Source organism: Halyomorpha halys, unplaced genomic scaffold (assembly GCF_000696795.3).
Source record: "Halyomorpha halys isolate HHAL.00 unplaced genomic scaffold, Hhal_1.1 Scaffold456.1, whole genome shotgun sequence".
In the NCBI taxonomy this organism is placed as follows: domain Eukaryota; kingdom Metazoa; phylum Arthropoda; class Insecta; order Hemiptera; family Pentatomidae; genus Halyomorpha; species Halyomorpha halys.
The window spans coordinates 206,274-227,950 of NW_027106823.1; positions in this window are offsets into that span (position 1 = coordinate 206,274).

The following is a 21,677-nucleotide window of genomic DNA, read 5'->3' on the forward strand; positions in this document are numbered from 1 at the left end:
TATATATATATAAGTTTAGGTATGAATGTAATCATTAATCATTATTACTTATTGACCAAGTTTGTAGCATTGTAATATTTGTAAGATTGTAATATTTATCAATAAATAAAAAATTAATGACTCAAGAAATTGGTGAGGGTATAAATAAGTAAATATATGCTCAGAGAGAGATATGAAAGAGAGAAAGAAAAGAGGAAGTTAAAGAGAGCGAGATTATATCCGTCAGGACAGGAGTCCCTGCTGGATAATAATAAAAAAGTTTCATTAAATCTAACTCCTGATGAAACCAAATAAATTAGAAAAACATAAGTAAGGAAAAAATATATTTTATTAGTCTTGGTCGTAAACCTTTAACACCACATACTAAACAAACCGAATCCCTACAAAACACATCCGTAACCAACGACACTTAGATAATTAAATAACATGGAAATGTCACAGTGAAAGAAAAATATAACTCTAAATATTCATTTTATTAAAAAAAAAAAATATATAAATACTTTTGGACTCCACGATCCAGCTCGTTCTGAAATCAATCCATAAAATAAAGAATCCTAATGAACGTTATGTCAAATAAAAGTTCCGTAGAGACTCTAATATGGCATAATTTTTTTGAGAACAGGACCGATATAGCTCTGATCCTTCCTGTAATGTGATAGGCTCTAATCTCGATTTCTGATAAGAGGCTGCGATAAGGACGGTGGTTCCAAGATCATGGGAACAGAGTATTCGGTGTCTGACCAATGGATAATTTTCCCTTATAGCAGGGGGATCCTCGTGTCAGATTACTATGATAAATATATTAATTCACTATTTTATATAAATTTTTAAACTTCCATAAATTAATTTTATAAAAATGCTTGTTTCACTGTGTATCATTCACTACCATGTGTACATGTGTACCTCTCACTTAATGACTAACTCCAATTTCCACATTTTTTTAATTATGTATTTCTTATATATTGTGCATTGCTATCGTTTATTTAAAGCAAAACTATGGCAGTATATTAACATTTATATGATAATATATTATATTATACAATAATATAACATTTAAATAAAATTTACACTATTCTTTTACCCATTTATTTAATATTTAATTGTTATAGAACTTGTATTAAAATTTCAAAGACAGTAATTTTATTAGTAAATTTATTTTGTCAATTCAAAAAACTATTTATTTACCGACGTTTCGCCTCACTTTTCAGGGCTTCATCAAGTTTAAATACGTATGTTAATACTACGACCATCACTCCTACACGGCACACCACTACTACACTATCTTTACCCAACAGCCCTGAAATCACTACAGCAATACCAAAACAGCACACTACAGAAGCTTTGTCGAGGGACATCTCTGGAAAGACGTAACATGACACACATTCATAACGAACTATAGTTAGAAACTGTACAACAACACATCACACGGAGACTCACTAAATTCTTCGACAGTCTGCCTGCTTCCTTCAATCCAATATTCGAGTCTATCACTCCATCCCCCCTTCCTGCGAGGTGGCAGGGCAGGAAAGGTTCCAAATCCCCCAAAACCCTATTAACATCACCTCATAGCTCCATCTTCTGATGCACCCCAACCCACTCCCTCACACTTCTTTTCGATTTCTGACTATTTTTCTTATTATTTCACCATTATCTATCGTCTTTATTATTTTTATTTTTATCTTATATGCGATACAACACGAGGAGCCCCCTCACCTCCGGACTCAAAATAGCTCCTTGAATGGATAGTTCATATATGATATTAAACATAACAGGTAACCTTAAAATACCAAAGGTAGTAAAAGGTAAAACACAACACGAATTACTTTTCTTTTTTCACAGTAATGCACTTATTAATTCACTTTTAGCCTTTAAGCAAAAAATCAACAACAACAACAACAATTCACTTTTATTTCTGTTTTAGAGGGTTCGAGAAAAAAAAAAATAATAAGTGTGTAAATAAAAAACAAAACATCTAAAAATATGTTGGATGGCAATAAACTAAACAAAGGTGGGGTTGAAAATAATATAAATATAACTGAAAAATTATATAAAAATAATATTCACAACAATAACCATATATATATATATATAAAATAAATAACATATCAAATTTATAATGAACAGTATGCGTAGTACCGTAAGAATAGAAAAGTATATATAACAGAAATAAAAAGCAAAAATTGTACAGAATAAGAGACAGAAAACTAAGGAAATGAGATGAGAATAAATAAATTACAGACAAAATAAATAAACTAAAAAATATATATATGATGAAGCCCTGTAAAGTGGGGTATTTCGGAAACTAAATAATTGGAAACTCAATTTTGTTCCTTATTTTACCGCACCCCCCAAAATTTCCGTCATATTCAGTTACGGTCAGTCCCTTTGTATATAATATGGATTTATATATTTTGATTAACAAAATATGTGACTAAGATAAAAAATAATAAAAAATCAAATCCGCACAGTCCCTACGGCCGACATCTTTTCTCCGAGATTGCTAGATGAAAGCCCATAAGTCATCCCGAAGTGATTCCGGAACTCGACATCAACAATAATTGGCATTAACATTGCCAGCACGTTGCCTATCAGCTCACTGTTGAAATACAGTGCACAATTGCCACGAAAATATATTAATAAATAGGTATACAAGTTTTGAATGTCGACTTAACGTTATTAGTTCTAATGTATTTTAATTATACGCATTGTATATTTTATGTCTTTTAGGTATACATCATATCTGTGAGTGTGTACCATAGATGTTTAATTAGTTATGTAAATGTGTTAGTATTTTATACAAGTTTAAAACCTGTCATTACTTATTTTTGTATAGGTGAACCTAGAGAAAAGCATTCTAGAATACCATATATGATACAGTAAAATTCACCATGAAATAAAATTATATCCAAACAAAAAATATTCACATGAACTATAGCAAATGACATCCCGTCGTTTATAATGCTCGTTCCATGATCAGATAAAAATAGCAGAGCCATAAACGTAGAGAAACATTACTTCCCTCTAGGAATACTATCTCTGAGCTAGATCTGAACTGTATTACCACTACGAGTGCGTTAAGATGACCTCAAGTACCCTTATTCAGTGCAGCCTATATAGTACTTTGCCCAAACTTATATACTCCTTCAGCCAAACCCAACTTAAATATAAAAATACTTTTTTTTAAATAATTATTTATATAATTTCATACCTAATTTTATAGCATAAATTTGGCATTGTTTTTTTCTAAACTTTAAGACCAGATTACTCTGTAAATTTCATACGATATATGAAAACGTGGCTCAGTGGTAAGGCACCGGCCTTCTGACTCCAAGAAACTAGGTACGAATTCGGCTGAGGCTGATAATTATTTTCTGTTTCCAGGAGCCGTGAGTCAGCCTCATAAAGTGGGTGCACCTAATTCGATAAAAATCTGGCGGTCGAGCGTGATTCTGACCAAATCACCTCCTTGCACAACCGTTGGTCTAGTAGCAGTACTACCTCACAAAGAACTGCACCCTTCGTGGGTTATATAGATACTCTGTGAATTTAATACGATATATAAAAGCGCGGAAGACATATCTATGATAAAATATAATCTAATAACGTAGGCGACAAGGCAAATATTAAAAGTCACTCGCTCCTCGTATAATATTTAATAACACATTTGTATAATACGAGTGTAATAATGCCACATCCACCCACACCTCTTCAAATAGTTGGAATGATAAATTCGAAAACATCTCATGACATATATATGATTTTATAACATCTATTTTTTTTTTTTGTGAATTAAAATATATTTTTCATGTTAAAAAAATGATACTAGAAGAAAAAACATAAATTAAATCTTGATAATTTCTATAATCCTAAATAAAGTATAAATTATAAAAATTTAAAAAATAGTAAATGAGCTCAACAAAAGAAAATAAATGAAGATTATATAACAAACACACAAGATTACCAATAATACCACTAAATTTAAAATAGAACATTGTATGTAATATATAAAATACATACGTACACTTAAGTGAAAAAAAAGATCATTTGTTTTCATCTATTTTTCCTAAGTTCCACTAATTCAACAAATATCTTAGTTTTGTTTTTAATGTAAAACATTGAAAAAGGTATAAAAAAAAAGAGAGAAAAAAAAAGAAGAAAACATTCCATTATCTGAATTATTGAAATTTAATATTTATTGAAAACTTATACTTCGTATCATTTTGACAAGGTTATGCCTCTAAATTAATTTTGTTTATAAATAGTAAATTTTCAATAAATGACAAATTTAAATAATTCACAAAATGGTAGGTTTATTCCCTGACAATAATACTAATTTATTAAAAACTGATAATATTTCTTCTTCTATGTATCATAGATTGTACTTGTTTGTTAATAAAAAGTGAAGGTCAAGAAAGAAAAAAAATCTTGTTAAACTTTATTTGAAGTATATTATCCTGATGAAGCTAAATTGACAAATGTAGGAGGAAGACTTTTTTTATGCATTACATTTAAAACTTTTAAAAAAATTATAATAATGTGTAAGAATGTTGAAATAAAAACAAATTGCCCCGGTAAAATATCAAAAATCAAAATAAATAATAATAAAATTATAAGAACAAAATAAAAATCATCCTTCAAATTTTTGGCACGGTATGTCCATCTCAGATACTAAAATCAAAGCTTTATAAATGACCAAAACCCTGTCCCGGTAAAATCTTATAAAATTATATTTATTTGAAATAGAATTTCCATAATTATGGTCATAAACCCATAAGATTTGACTAGTTCTTTACCTTCCTTGTTACACCTTGGTCAATGTCTCTGTCTCTCAGCTATGTATAAAGTTCTAGCAATTCCTTCATTTTAATTACTTCACACGTTAATTTATTTGAGACATTAATAATATATATTGCAATCACTAGTACTCAATTTATTTTTCTTAAGGCCTAATATTTAATGTAAAACGCAAGACTCAAGAACATTATTTTCTTCCTCAGCAAATGATATTACATTCCGAAAAGTAACAAACTGATGTTAGACCTTTTGGAAAAGACAAAAAAATACGCTGAGATGATAGTTGGCATAAAAATTCCAAAACCTATTTGCTTCAACCGTAAAATGAAGAATCCTTCTTATTATCAGAATCATTCTTATTATTTTTATCATTTTTATTAATTAATTTTTTTTTAATAAGATATAAAAAATTAGACAAAAGTAAAAGGAAAGATGACAGTTAAATTAAATTGTAACATTAAAAGTTTCATGATGATTAAGAGATACCCTCATGTATCCTTAGTTCCTTTTTTCGTGGCAGAGTAAAAGCAATCATTCGTAAATTCAAAATTAGAAATGTTGAACCGGCATGTTTATCAACAATTTCAAACGGAATTTACGACTAATCCCAATAAACACTTATAATCAAAACAGTCTTTGTTGGGTTTGCATACATTGACAGGCTCTTGATTGTTGGTTTCGATTCAACAATAAACGTTTTGCATTACTGGGTATCTGAACAGCAGTCATTAATGAAGTGGAATTGTAATTATATCATAACCGTCTCGTATTACTCCCATTAGAGATGTGTAATTTTTTTTTTTTTTTACACACACCAGAATTTACGTATTTTTTTCATATCTGTGAGTAAATCGGAGGTTTCTTATGAGTTATCCCAGTTTAGATACTAAATTACCGTAGGTTCAGAGCAACTGTAAGAAAACGAGACATCTACAAAATTAATTTTCATTTAATATATTTATATGTTTTTATACATCTTTATAATTTTACAAGACTTCTTTCTTGTTCCTAACTTTTAAAATTTGATTTCAATGAAATAAAAGTTAAACCGCTATGGTTATCAAACATTTTTAAGGACCTTTGAAGGTAAAAAACATTGTAAAAATAGAATACAATATAAAATTATATTAAAAATAGTAATACAATTAAAAACTAACATAGTATTATTATGTATTACAACACAGTCACATCTTCCAATTTTCGTTATGAAGCTTAAGAGGCCCCTAATATTGTATCGTAGGGGCCTTCAAAGTCGAACTTATTTTTTTTAAATTTATTTATTTCTTTCACTAACTTTTATTGAAAGAATACATTCAGCCACACTCAAGAACAATACATATTAGCTCTATGAGTATTCCAACATACCATATATACTAATTACATAAAAAAAAAGAAGTAAATATATAATAATTAAAATAAATAAGTATACACTAAAATGGATAATAATAATAATCATAAAATAATATACAACGTCATAAATAAATACAGGTGGATAATTAAATTAAATAACAGCAAGATAAGAAATTAACTATGGTAAAGAAGACACGGTATTGATCATACTCCATTTAAATCAGGAAGTAACATTTAAATATATATATACTTATTACACTTTTATTTGAGTTAAAGGCAGTTAAAGATACAAGAAGTATTCCGGATCCACCAACGAATTTTAGATAAATGTATACACAGAAGATAACTACGATTTTTTTTTTTTTTTTTTTTACAAAACAGGACGACTGAAAGGAAAAGTTTTCACTAGTGCCTTTTTACATTTTTTTCATTTAAATTTACATGTGAAAACAAAACAATACCACTTCTTTATCTCAAACTTTTCCTAGAAACATTACATTTTATACATGAAAGCTGTATTTAATAAGACATTTATTAATTAATAATTGACAAGCAATGATTCCGGGATGTCTGTAGTAACTGATCTTCATGTACCGGCGCTTCTTCTACAAAACCTGCTTTACCCTTGAGGATTTATTTTCTATTTGTGGTTTTTATGATTAAAAAATCTTATAAAGCGAGATTTAAAAGGGGAATCATGTATGGTAGTTGGTAAAATTAATCCCTTAACCTTAAAAAGAGTAGATAATTCAATTAAAATAACAACAAGAAATTAAAATTAGACGACAAAATTATTTTATAAATATTAGTATGAATGTAATTATTGTTTTTGATTTTATTATTATATTAAGTTCAATATTTTACTCTTATTTGCTTCATTTTATTTTTATTTATCTATGTAAATATTTAAAAAATACAATTAGAATTACAATAAAAACAAACTTGGTAGATTTGCTGGTTAGAATAGTACGATAGAATAGAAATAGGATTAAGGATAGAAAGGCATTAAAAAAAGTTTACTATGTTTTATCACTATAATAAATTTGATAAATTATCATTATTATTATTTTTTTATGATTATTGCATAAACAATACTATCCAATAGGATCCCCTTCATTCTTTTATAAACATGTCCATTTTGAGTCTAGGTCAATGTTTGATTCATCAGCTGCCAATGGCCCATTTTACCAAGAACTAGGAGAGGACCCATTAAGGATCCTTCGACGGGAGATAAAGAGAACCGCAGCGTGATGCGGACCCAACAGCATCGTGACTACAAGGCGCACTATCTGCTAAAGGAGGCAATTTAGCTCCTCCTAGGCAAATAGAATCGGGAGGTTTCACCGCTCACTTTATTGCTCGTTCTCGGCGGATTTGTTTTCTCATGCAGCGCGAGCAAGTCCCAACAAGGTAAGGGGCCTGATCTTCCTAAGATGGCTCCGAATCACTGACTGTAATTAAGAGCTTTTTTGAAATCCTCTTCCATGATGAAATTTCAAAAACAGTGATTCTAAAGCCGGATGCTTCTTGTCACATTTTTTAATCAATTTCTTTTAGATACTATCTTTATTTTCTGTACAATTTATCGTATCTATGTCCAATAATCTTGTCTCCTGATTAAGACGCCCTCAAGTGGAAGCATCATAAACGCGTCACCATTGTTACCAACTTAGTCCACCTAGTTTAAAATTTGAGATGAATTACTTAATAGCCCCGAGAGTTAGGACCGTCCTAAAATATTCGAAATCTACACTCAAGACTGATTCGAAGCCGCCAGCCCTTAGATTTAGATTTTATAAATGATTCGGGATCGTGTCTCAAAATTCATGGACAAAACGTTCTTTCCTTCATTAAATATCAATATTTAAAATTATTTAGTCGACTTCGGTCATGTGGAACATAATGGGTTTCAAAATTTATTAATTACCAACGTTTCAAGCCATATTGCTAGTCTCCAACAGTGTTAAAATAAAAAGATACAAAACAGGTAAGGTAAATGTAATAGTGTAAAAGCAACATATGAATAAAACATATATAAAGGGAGAATGTATATTATTAAACAGATTTTTAAATTGTTTTATTTCTTCATTACTCATTACTAGGTTAATTAATAAATTGTTGAATGCTTCTTTAATTTCGTCATTGTTTTGATTTAGGTTTTATGATATAAAGTTCTTTTTATATCTGTTTTATTTGCATGCTAATTGTATACTCTTTTGTCACTTATATATTAATAATTAGGTTAGTTTTAGTATACATTTATTTAATTATTAATTATTAATTATTTAAGAATATTATCTCAATTGGTTAATAAATTGAGTCAATAGAGAGAATTAGGTCAATAAAAATGTCTCCCCTGAAAATAAATGACCTTTAATAAGGAATAAAAAAGCATTTGATTGAACTAAGATAATATATTAAAATTATATGAGTTAAAGTAAATGCGACTAAGCAACATATTCCAGAATATGAGTTATTTTTCTATATACTCATACTAGCACCTGAATGAAGGTTATGGTTCAGATTCAAAATTTATAAACAAATTGTTCGATTATAAGTAATCAACAAATAATAATTAATTGATTCACAATTTCGTTAATTTTCAAGTGTAGATTTGGTTTATATCTAATATCGATGTAAATAGTGTTTTCTTCTCTCTGTATCTCAATAAATTATTGATTAAATTAATAAATTATTGGATTTGTCGAAGGAAATACACTTTGTGAGGTCCTCTTTGCCCAACTCCATATTCTTGGACTAAACAAAAGTCGCGGCACTCTTGTTGAGCTAAAAATATTTTGCAACACCTTTGTCGAGCTGAAACAAATTTCGACACAATTACCCTTACAGCGCTTAAATATCTGGAAAAATAAGAAGAAATAGTGCAAAATAAATACTGGAATGTATGATATATTTTTTCCTGTAATATTTCAAGAAAGTGGCATTGGCTTACGGCACCCTCTTGGGGAATTCCCAGGGTTGCGCGGCACCCAGTTTAAGAACCATAGCTCTAAGTACCTCTAATTTTGTTTATTTGAAATAATGAATTATATTTCGTTGTCATCATTAAAAAATGGATAAATACCAAATATGACAAACTAAGTGAAGGACAAAATAAATGTTTCCATGGTTACAATGATTTTTTGACTACTGTCTAACAACTTTGAAAAACGAAAACATAGCTATAGTTTTTTTTTTACTTAAACAATTAATATAAATATAGAATAGGGAAATACTGTCATCGTGAATAACAAAGAAGTTGAATTAGAAACGAGCTATGATTTCAACTCAAAGTAAAGTAGTAAGGGAAAGTCTTATGATGCCCTCACCACACTTTATTTTTATTTAAACAGTATGTTATTTATTTTTAAATTAAATAAAATTTGATAATTTTAGAATTGTTAAAAGTTGGTGTGACGGGATGTGCAGTGACAATCCCCAAATGAAGATGTAGAGGTGTTAAAAAAAAACAAAAAAAAAAAAAAAAAAAAAACTATAGCTTCCTAAAAAGTTACCTTCCTATTCTGAATAAGTAAAATTAAATTATAGTTTGAAATAGTAAATTTATTGATAATTAAATTTAACGAACTCTGTTAACCGATGAAAACGGATAGTTACCAAAACCAACGAGAAATAATCTAGAAAATAACAAAATTGTCAGATATTTTTAGTTATATTACCTCTCCCCTCTTCACGACATGCAGTTTAAAGATACCCAACGAACAGGGAGCACTTATTACAGATCGAAGGGACGATTCGCTACGGACCAGTTTCCCAGTCTGGAGTGCATTAGACGTCTCCTAGCCACAATATCTGAGGCTATCGAGTTATTATTTTCTTCTTATCTCTTCGCTGTCAGGGCAAACTTTCCCAGTCAGGAACCCTCACTATCTGCTTCGCTACATTTTTTACAAGATATTTGAAAACCAAGTTCTCCTTCATTCACGGAAAAGGTTTAGTCCTTGATCATGAATTATCGATATGTATCCATGCAGTAAATCAGGTGATAAACTAGTTAAGGAATTAAAAAAGAAAATCAACTATAATTTTTTTCAACTATTTTTAATAGTTTCAAATTTTTAAATAACTATATTGCCTTAAGGTCAAAACTTTAAAAAAATGGATCTTAATCCATGTATTTATTCTTCCAGAGGAGTTAATTGTATTTATAGATTAATTATAGAAGCTGAAGAAGGTACACTATCCCCTTAACGTCCTGGGAAAAAATATATGGATTAACAACCATTGTGTATTTATATTTTGAACTCAAGACAATACACCATATTAAAAGATAAATAAAAGTGTAAAAGGAAGATAACAGAAATAAACAAACTAATAAAAATAATTATGAAGATAGATCATATCTGTAAGATAGAGAAACAAAACTAATGTCTAAAGTCTAAATTCTAAAAAAAATATATAAAGATTTTCGGAAACGAGAATTGACACGGTGTATAAAAAATCCCTTACTTTGACAGGCTAAATTATCTTTTAAAAAATTATAAACTTCAAAAGTGGATATTGTTTGTTATTGTTACAAGCTACATGTATGAACATTAAATCACAAGTTTTAGGAAAATCGTATACAAAAAATCAGCTCTGATATAGGCGGAAAAGGAACCAGTATATTTAATATACGGAGAGATCCTGCACAATAAGCATGTACCGGTTATAATTAACAGAGAATGTAATTTCGGTTAAATATGGTCTTATGAGCCTTCTTTGTTACTACTGGGTAAGTTATGAAAAAAATCACCTTTAAATTACTTATCGTATACCTAATAAATCAATTGAAGTGCTGATACGGAAAACATGATAACGTTTTGCGAAGTCGAAGGTTCGAAGCTGATACCACTAGTCTTCTTCACATACATCTGTCCAGTGGCGCCCCTCCAAACCCAAATCTACAAAATCAGATTTAACGCTTCTATCTTCTCATTGTTTAGGTCTATTATTAGCCCACGGACGACCGTGGCTTCAACCGTCGGTTCAGAATTTATTACCATCCGTTACTAAGTCTTACACGTCCTTGTTTGCCATAATAATATAACCTGAATTATATTAACTGGATGCAGTCCTCTTAATTCAGCGTTGTGTAATCTTCTAAACTCTCCCGTTAACTATTCCTTTTTCGGTCCTAATATTTTACGTAATACTTTATTTTCAAAAGCCTAAAGGCACTGTTCTTCTCTTGGTCTAAGAGGCTATTCCACATGTATAAAGAACAGTGGGAAGGATAATAGTTTTGTAAATTCTAACTTTTATATTTTTGGACAGAATCACCGACCGCTCCTACATATAATATCTATTTCCAATAGCTCCTGTTTCTACTGCTAATCATGTACTTTTTTTTGGGCTAAATTATTTCCAGACCTAGTTCCTTACTAGAGTTTATTAACATAGGGAAAAGATAACATAATTATAGTTAAGATAATTATCTTGGAAAAGGTAATAAGTAGGAAAACCTAAAATTTTCGTTCATTCGTGAAACATAAAGAAAACAGGCTATTGGTGTGGAAAGAAGGGGGATAAATTAAACGGCAGAATGACAGACTCACAAGTCCCGCTTTCTCATTTCATTCTTTTTAAAAAAAATCTGGTTAAATCGTTATTTAATCAAAATTATTATTTTTTCATGTGATCAAAAACGAATTTAACAGATTTTTTAAAAAGAAAAATATGAAATTCCATGTCTGCTCCTAAGTTATATTGCTGTACACTAAGGAATTGGTCTATTTTTTTTCTGTTTTATAAGCTATATCGCCATTATGTTTTTGTATCAAGGCCTCCCAAATAATGATAAAGAGAAATTCAGTGCCTTGAATTTATGTTGTGAAACACAATTTCAGAAAACTGTAGGTTGGTTCTTTGTTGCATACGTAAGGCCAATTAAACAACCTTCTATTACCTCTTAACTATTTAGTTAGCATGCTATTTTTTTAATTTCCTGCTGCATTATCTATTACTAAAATTTTAAAAAGATGGTATTGATGATTTTTAAGTATAGATGATTTTAATTTTATAAGAACTGTAATTCCTGATTCTTATTTTGCAGATTAATTAAACAATGTGACTTATTTATTTCTTTTTTACTCCGACATACATTCATGAATTCTAAATTTCTATAATAATAACATACAAAATAAATTTTCTTAGACAGAAGTGTCCAAAATATTCTTCAATCTTTAAGAACTCAGGAACAGAATGCATTCTTGGAATGAAGGCTGTGTGTCATGTTTTAAAAATTAAAATTAAATGATTTTTTTTAATGACCTTTGGTGGTGGAGTTAATGGTAATATGAATAAATTATATAATTTAACATATTCGTGGATGGCTGTTCAAAAAGTTATATTGATCCAATGTCCATATATTCGATGGCTTGAATGTTTTACTGCCACAGATCGGTGAACAGGGCCGGATTTAAAGTTTGGACACTGCCCCTTGGACAGAGAGGCCGCCCCTCTTCATAATATTGATTAAATGTAACCGAGAAATCAAGAAAAAATCAATGCCTATTGTAAGAAGTGGATTTTTGAAGGTAGCACTAGTTATATTCTTGTGTTGCTAATTGCATGAATATGAACCTTCGGTTGGAATCTGGAATTATTTCTTCATTGTTACATTTTTATTAATTATTTCATTTTTTTTAAAAATCGTATTCATCTTAAATAGTCCAAATATCCAAATATATCCATATGTAGTCAAATATGCAAGATAAAAATAATGCTAATTGAACCCAAATGTTTTTAAAGAATTTCCCACAGCGGTATAAAAAAATATAACATTGTATCAATATCCGGGGGCATTGAATATTAATTTCCAAAAAAAAAAATATATATTTTATTGTAGGAAGATATTCTGGATTGCGGTCAATAAAGGTGTCAAAATAGTAAAGAAAACTATTTATTATTAACGACCATTGATGCGGTGAGAGGGATGCGCTGGGATCTCTTGAGCTCTGCTCTACCCCTCACACGTGGGGGATAAAGTGGGCTCAGGGATCCTCAGGTCGATTCTGTAAATATTGTATATATTATTTTATCATTATGTTATTTTATTTATTTATTTTTCATACAGATAGTCTGATTATGTTCACTTGTCTATTCTTTTGTTTGTATATATTTTAAGAGAGTTTTTTTATTTTATTTTATTTCTTTTTTTCTTTTTTTTAATTTTTTTTTTACTTATTTATTTTATTTTATTTTTTTATTTTAGTATGTATGAGATCATTCATCAATATTACCTATTGCCCACAACTGTGTGGCAGATTGTAATATCTATCAATAAATAAATCTATCAATAAAAAAATATATATATATTATTAACGAATGTTTTGTCTCACTTTGCTGGGCTTTGTCAGGGCTAAATAAAAAAAGAAGACATAAACATCATAGAATTTTTTAAAAAATTTAAAAATTTGTTTGTAATGTATATAAAAAATAATAATCTGAACCATATTAATCTATAGGTAAATTGGACTTGACGTATCTATAACATGTGATACTTTTTTTTTAAAGCTATAGATTTAAACATTAAAAAGTACTTATATTTAACTAGAAAAATTATACTAAAAAAATATTAGAGCTAAATCCTTAGAGCGAACGGGAGTTATAAAAATCACCCAGGGATATGGATCGGCTTATGTAAATCCTATGGACTCATGAATGTGTCCGCGAAGGTTGCCTGTTATCTGTAGCTCCCCGGGGTTTCCATAATCTCCCTCGTTATTAAAATTTTTAACAAATTTTCATCTTAGGCGTTTAAAGTTTTCTTTTTTATTATAAACATTCACTTTCATAGTTTGCAAGAGTCTTACATGGCAGACTTAACGATCAAGGAAAACATTAAATAAGCGCAGGGTATGGCTGGAATTTCTCTCAAGAAACTGTAAACGATGCAAATAACAACTTAAATCCTTTAAAGATTTTATTTTTTTATGTTCCTTATGATTCGTTTTACATTTATAAAATAGAATTAAATAATTGTTATATATGTCTTATATTTGTGTAATCATCACTATTCAAAAACATAATCTTTAAAATATAAAAAAATAGCAAAATTTTATATTCAATAATCATGTATTTTGAGTTGTATATATTGACTACTCATAGTCTGGATTGAATAATTTATTTTTTGTCATATCGTTCGTGAATCAGCACTGAATTTGGAATATCATGCAGGATAATTCAAACCTAGTATAAAGTGGTTACCTCATCCTTCTCATGAAGAACTTGATGGTTAGGTGTAATCCTGTCTTGATGACTTTCATGTTTTGTTTATTTATCTAAGTATTGTTCAGTATTAACAAAGAATGGTTCAAACTTGATTTTTATTTTTTTATATATTATAAAATGTGTTAACGTATTATACAGCCAAGGAGCGAAAGTTTATTTATTGACTATCTCAATACTAATTATCTCAACTCATCGAAATGATAAATTGGATAAAAATAATAGAACCAAATCATAATATTTTTGAAAAAGGCGATTTTTATCAACAGAGTAAACAAATCAAAATCGTGCTGAAATATAATTTTCCACCCTTGAGATGTAATAAATAAATAATTCTACGTACCAGCGTTTAAATAGATTATACAAGAACCACAATAACCTATAGTACGTGGAATTCAGCCAATAAATACTCGAACATGTAATTAAAGTAAACAAATTAATTAATTTAATTAAATAAATGAAAATAAGACATTATTTTTCAAGAAAATATTTTAAACAGTTTCTGTTTTAAGATGATTCAACATCCTACCTTTTGGCTTTTCGCAAAAGTTAATTTTTTGTTTTAAGTTGTAAAATCCATCAATGAGATCAAAGGGAGAGATTTCAGAGAAACTTTTCTTTCGTTAAATTTATTACCAATAAAAAGCATTCTATAAATACGTGAATAAACTCATTATAAAAAATTAAACATTAATAATTAATTTTTAGTCTTGTACCACTAAATTTTACATCACGACCATTAGTAGCTGCTCCAAAGAAAATAGAATGAAGATATAAATATCGAGTGATTAATTATTTAATATTGAAGCAAAGTATTAAAATTAATATTAATAACTTTAATTGTAATAATTTAACAATAAATTATTTTAGAAATAGATCAAAGGGAAATATAAAAAATTCTGAATAGAAAGAATCCATTTTCGAGGAAAATGTAATAATTATAAGCGGGAATTTGTGTTTATCTTAGTTTCACTTAAATTAATTTGACCACTATATTTTTTATATTAGTTTTTATCATATCGATTTATATTTTTATTTCACATATCATATTTGTATTTTTTTATTTTATTATTTTTTATTTTCTTAGTACGATTGTTATCATTTACTTTTGTTTTCCTTCTTTTTTTCTGGATACATAGTATGAAAGAATACTTAGAACTCAAATACTAATTGCTCTTGATGGTGACTGCTTGTATTATAACTATTCAATAAAAAACTGTAAAACATTAAAATTAATAGGTTACTCTTGACCGTGATTGCTAAATCGTTTTAGATACCACAGTTCAGTTGTAATTGTTAAAATAAAAGAACATCTATAACAGATAATCTCTACATAAAAACTCGACTTTTTTAAGTATTAAGAATAGGGACATTCGTCAGTTTAAAACAAAAGTTTTTATAAACAATAAGCCCAAATAAACAATACTGTTTAATCTTTTAAAAACAATGATTATAAAGGTAACAATGGAAGACGGACAAACCTTATCTTTGAGAATGTTCCCTTCAAAATGGTCTAGTTAATTAATTATTAAACACAACTTATTAAAAGAAAAAATAGCAGCGAATTTACCTTATAGTAGTAGCGTCAAAATAGGACTCACCTGAAAATAAAACAGAAAAAAATATTAGTACTGTTGCTTACAATAACAAATTATATATTTATATACATTTATTTATTTATACTTAAGTATTAAAATCTGCTACAACAATAATTCATAGGGATAAATCAGCACTATTAAAATAGGATTCATTATTTCAAATAGGAAAAAAGTTTCTTAATAATTTATTTTCCATGATTAAGAGTCTCTTTATTCAACATTTAAAGATTAAACATGCATTAACTGCTCTCGTAGCGTATTATTGTTACATCTTGAAAAAATTTACAACTAATTTAACACTATTTTATAAAAACACAAAAAATCAGGGCAAAAAAAACCCTTGGCAGATTTTTTTAGAGATTCGTTCCTGAAAATAAATTAATTAATAAAATACTATTCTTAAGCTAAATCACTTTGACTGGTAAAGTAAAAATATAACCAGTCTTCATATGATAGACCTAATGATAATAAATATTATGAAAAATCATTGCTGATATCAGTGATATGGACCAGTTAGATTCTTTAAGTGTCCGATAGAGAGGGGGATGAAAGCCGTTAAGCAAACAACTCTGGACTCTTTGTGTGCTCGGGAATCTGACCCAAGCACCTTAGAGCTTTCAGTACTTAGAGAGGTTTACTGAAACTGATATAAAGTAAACCCACAATAAAGACCAGTTTAAAAAGAATATTTTCTGTAAAGAGAATTAACAGATTAATAGTAAACGCAGTATAGGGGAACAACTTATTAAAAAATAAATATGTTTAATTATAGATTCATTTTAAAGCTAAATATATACATAAATTATATTCAAATAATTTCTAACAATTTTCAATTATATTTAACGGAGATGGTCAGGGCTTCTGTCAAGAAAAACATAAATATTGCCGACGTTTCGAACCACAAAGTAGATCTTCATCAGAGCTTTTGTACATCTCCAAACATCATAAAATCCCTGATAAAGACCTACATTGTGGATCAACAAGAAAAAAAAAATTTTTTTTTAATAATAGAACTCATACTGTCTAAATTTCCAATTCATTACAAAATACTGATCTACATGACAATAAAAAGGCCTATCTAAACAAACGGACTTGAGCTTTGGGCTCCACTAAATCTTCGAATTCTTCTCATATCCAATCCTTACAATCCAAAATCCTTCGTAAAATCCTCAATGCTCCTTATTTTGTCGCAAAGAAAATCATCCATAAAGACCATAATGTTCTACGAGTATATGTAACCGATCTAACCCAAACCAGATATCATTCCTTTCATTATAAACTCCCTAGCCACCTAAACCCTCTAGTTTCTAACCTTGCTTCTTCTATTCCTAACAATCCTCCTAGGCGCCCTGAAAGAAGAACGCTACGAGGCCTTCTAGTGTAGAAACATGATCAGAGTGCTACCAATGGATAATTTCTTTACATGCCTGCATCACTTTATTTTGATCTTACATCTAATTTACAAGATGTATTTTTATGTAAATATAATTGTAAATGGTTATATATAATTTTTTAAAAAATAATAAGCGCCTGTATCCCATCCTTGATTCCAATCTCATAATCTCAGATCACCAGTGTGGATTCCGAACATCCCACTCCACTATCCAGCAATGCCATCGTGTGGTCGATGTTGTCTCGTCTTCATTGGAGCGCAGAATGTACTGCTCGGGAGTTTTTCTTGATGTAGAACAGACTTTTGATCGAGTCTGGCACTCAGGACTGCTATACAAGATCCGTAAATTCCTACCTCCAACATACTTCATCATTATCCGTTCTTACCTCTCCGACAGATTATTTCAAATAAATTACAACGGCGCTTATTCATCCCTATTCCGTCAGTCTGCTGGTGTACCTCAGGTAGTATCCTTGGTCCTATCCTTTATACAGTTTTCACAGCTGACATCCCAACCTATCCTCACCACGTATGCCGATGATACATGTTTATTGTCAGTGAACAATGATCCTTATATTGTATCCCAAACCCTCCAATCCCACATCACCACCCTTGAAGAATGGTGCCAAAATTGGAGGATTAAAATTAATTCCAATAAATCCCACCAAATCACATTTACCCTTCGTCGTAAACCAATGACCTCTTGCCCAACAGTATCCTTTAATAATACCCCACTTATTCCTGTCGAACAGGGATCCGTTAATTAGGACTACATCTCGACAAACGACTGACATGGAATCCTCACACAAGACTGAAAAGACAGGAAACTGCTCGTCGGTTTCGACTATTACAACATTTACTAAACAAACGGTCTAAATTACCAATCCATTACAAAAGACTGATCTACATGACTATTATAAGGCCTATCTGGACATATGGAGTTGAACTTTGGGGCTCCACCTAACCATCAAATTCCTCCCGAATCCAATCCTTACAGTCCAAAATCCTTCGTAAAATCCTTAATGCTCCTTACTTTGTCACAAATCAAGTCCTCCATCATGACCTCAATGTCCCATATGTTGCCAAATTGGCCAAAACCAGATACCATTCCTTCCATGGAAAACTTCCCAACCGGGTGGTTTAAACAATTGGTTGGGTAAAAAAAAATGGTTGGGTAAATGCACTTGTTTTTAACCTGGCTTCTCCTTCATTACCAAATAATTCTCCTAGGCGTCTGAAAAGAAGATGGGCTCGGGATCTTCTCCTCTAGAAATGTTATTGGAGTTCTATCAATGGGTAGATTCTCCACATGTTTGTATCATGTCACTATGTCACCTACAGCAAATTTACTTGTTGTATATATGTTATACAGTTGTAAATAACAATAAATAAATGATTAAAAATAAATAAATAAGAACTATATTTATGTAATAAAATAAATTGTTTTCACATAGCAAAATAATTACCAAATTAATTGTTGTATTCCTCGGATTTCAATTATCTTCTTTGTGGTCTTAAAAAAAAACATAATAAGCAATGGTATATTCTGCTTCATTCGTACAAATAAAACTTTTGTTGATACCTTACCGTACAAGATATAACGAGTTCATTAAAGTTTTTAATGAATATCAATAAATAAATAGGTATTTAACATGAAAAAATGAAGAACTTATACGAGACTATTTGCAAGAAAATATTTTTTGTATAGTAAAATGAATTTTTTTTTTGTAATATTAAAATTTCAGAGACATTATTTGCAGTGTATCCGTTAGAATATCTAACACAAATGACTACAAAACTGTATATCTATTCTCGTATCCTTCTTTTAATATTTGTATACATTATAATTTCTGCAAAAGTCACTCTCAAAATTTCAACCATCCATTAATTATTAATATCATGACGTTTTGGATCCATGACCATTATCAAATCAATCTCTATAGTCATAAATACAGATATATCCCTAAAACATTTCTATTTATTCTCAAATAATTACTTGATATATTACTTGACAATGTATCGAATCTGACAATCTCAACTAGAGCAACTGTTGACTACACAATGTCTACCTAAGTAGTTTTCCGTGGAAAAAACGATACGATTATAATCCCCTAGCACAAGTAAAAATAAAAAAAAGTTTTTATTTTTTAGGATTAAATAAGACCATTTTTCACGGTAGATGATATGAAAATTATGACATATATTATATTCTCTTTTTTTTAAATTATATTAAATCGTCAAAGAGCATACAGAGTTTTTATATATATATATAGTAAATAAATAATATCTGTGGTAATGAATACCATTATAATTAATTTTTGAAAATTATAGCCATATGGGGGCTAATAGGTCTGACATATTTACTTCAGAGATTCATGTGGGTTCACTTTTAAAAAAAGATAACTTCAATTTTATCTTATGGTGACTACATGGAGGTAATTCGTTAAGAAAATCCATTCAAAATGTTCTCAGTATCTGAGGGTTCAGAAACTAAGATTATTTTTAATAAAACTTATGTTTATTAAATCTTCTTGCATATCAGAACGCCTTAAACTTATACTGCAGAATCGTTAACTATATTCTAGTAGCATCACCTCAGCTATGCTCTAAAAACTGAGGTTCATTAAAACAAAAATAAATGATTAAATGTTTTTAACTAATCGTATTCTTATTTTTAAAAATATTACATTCATTTATAATTGATAAATGTAAACCTCTTCATGCGAAAATGGAATTTTCTATGTAAGATTCTCGATGAGATACGTATTCTAAAAGGGTATTATATCAGTGATTTTTGAAGGCGTGAATTGCTAAAAAAAAGAGGAGAATATCGACATAAACTTAAAGAACGAAAAAGTTTGAGAATAAAATTTCTAGAAAGAATTCGCCATCAGAATTAGAATATCCTTGCTCGGCAGTTTGAATTTTTATAACTGACACTCTATTATGAATACGAATTATTACGGACTTCAGGTTTTTCTATAACCTCATAGAGACAAAACTAAAATTGAAAGGCTAAATATGTTTAAGTTAAACTCCTTTAAATGATAAATTTTAGTGTCAATTTTTATTTTTGGCAGGCCTCCTTACTTTAAACATAATTCAATTGCATGGTTGGTACTAAGTATAGGAAATGAGGTTAAATTGTGACAAAAATCACACCGTAAAATTTACTCTAGAACATGAAAATATTATCAAATTAAGAAAACAAATATATTTTATGTTCCTATTCTGAATATTTAATTTTGACTGATAAAAGAGTAGTGGGAGCGCGTGGCTTGGTGGTAAGGCAAAGTGATTTTAGCTCGAAGGATCTGGGTTCGAATCCGGCTATGGCAAATAATTATTTTCTGTTTCACTGTAGCCATGCGTCAGCCCTGAGGATTCAAGAGCCCTCTAGAATCCACCTAGCCTCATAACATCGGTAGCTTTAATTGGGTAAAAAGCTGATGGTCTAGAGTGATTTTGACCAAATTATTTTCTTGCAGAACAATTGGTTTAGTAACAGTACTTCCTTACAAAGTACTGCACCCATGATCCCTCATGGGTTGTAGTGGAACAGATGTAATTCTTTTTTTATATCCAATGTCATGGTATCAATAAATAAAAATTATTTTTAAAACGAAGATTGAGGGAGATGAAATGAGAGAGTAAATAACATTTTTTATTCAGTTATTTAGGATAGATAACATTCTTCCATTTCAAATCGTGGTTTTTAAATTATAAAGCAAACAAACTTCAGACCCATCACAACATACACCTACAACTTTTCACTCGCTGAATGAGTTTGAAGGCTCTGAGATAATGGTAAGACAAGTTAGGCAAGGTTCTCCGACATTAACTTGTTAGGAAGGTCTTTCTCTCCACCGGCTGTCTCTCTTATCAAGACAGATGTTATTAAGTAACCAGATTATATTTACAAATATGTTATAAAAACCTGAACTAAAAATCTTTTTCTACAAATTAATCTTATATTAACAAAAAATTAATTTAAAAATCTGTTACGGTGCGCGCATCACACAATTTAGTTAAATTAGTTTAGTATCATCCAAGGAGTGTGCGCATGCGCTAGTTAGCAAATGAACATATGCTACTTCGTGTCCCACAATAGACTATTTTTCAGTGAACTAAAATAAAAAACAGTAGTGAAAAAACAGTGTCAGTGTAATAATAAGTGATACTGCTCACATGAGAGCTAAAATATAGGTGAGTTGTCGCTTATTTATATACTTGTAGTGAACAGTGTATGCGTTCCTTAATACTAACAGCAGCCATAGACTCGTATTAGAGATAACAACTCCAGCCTTTGT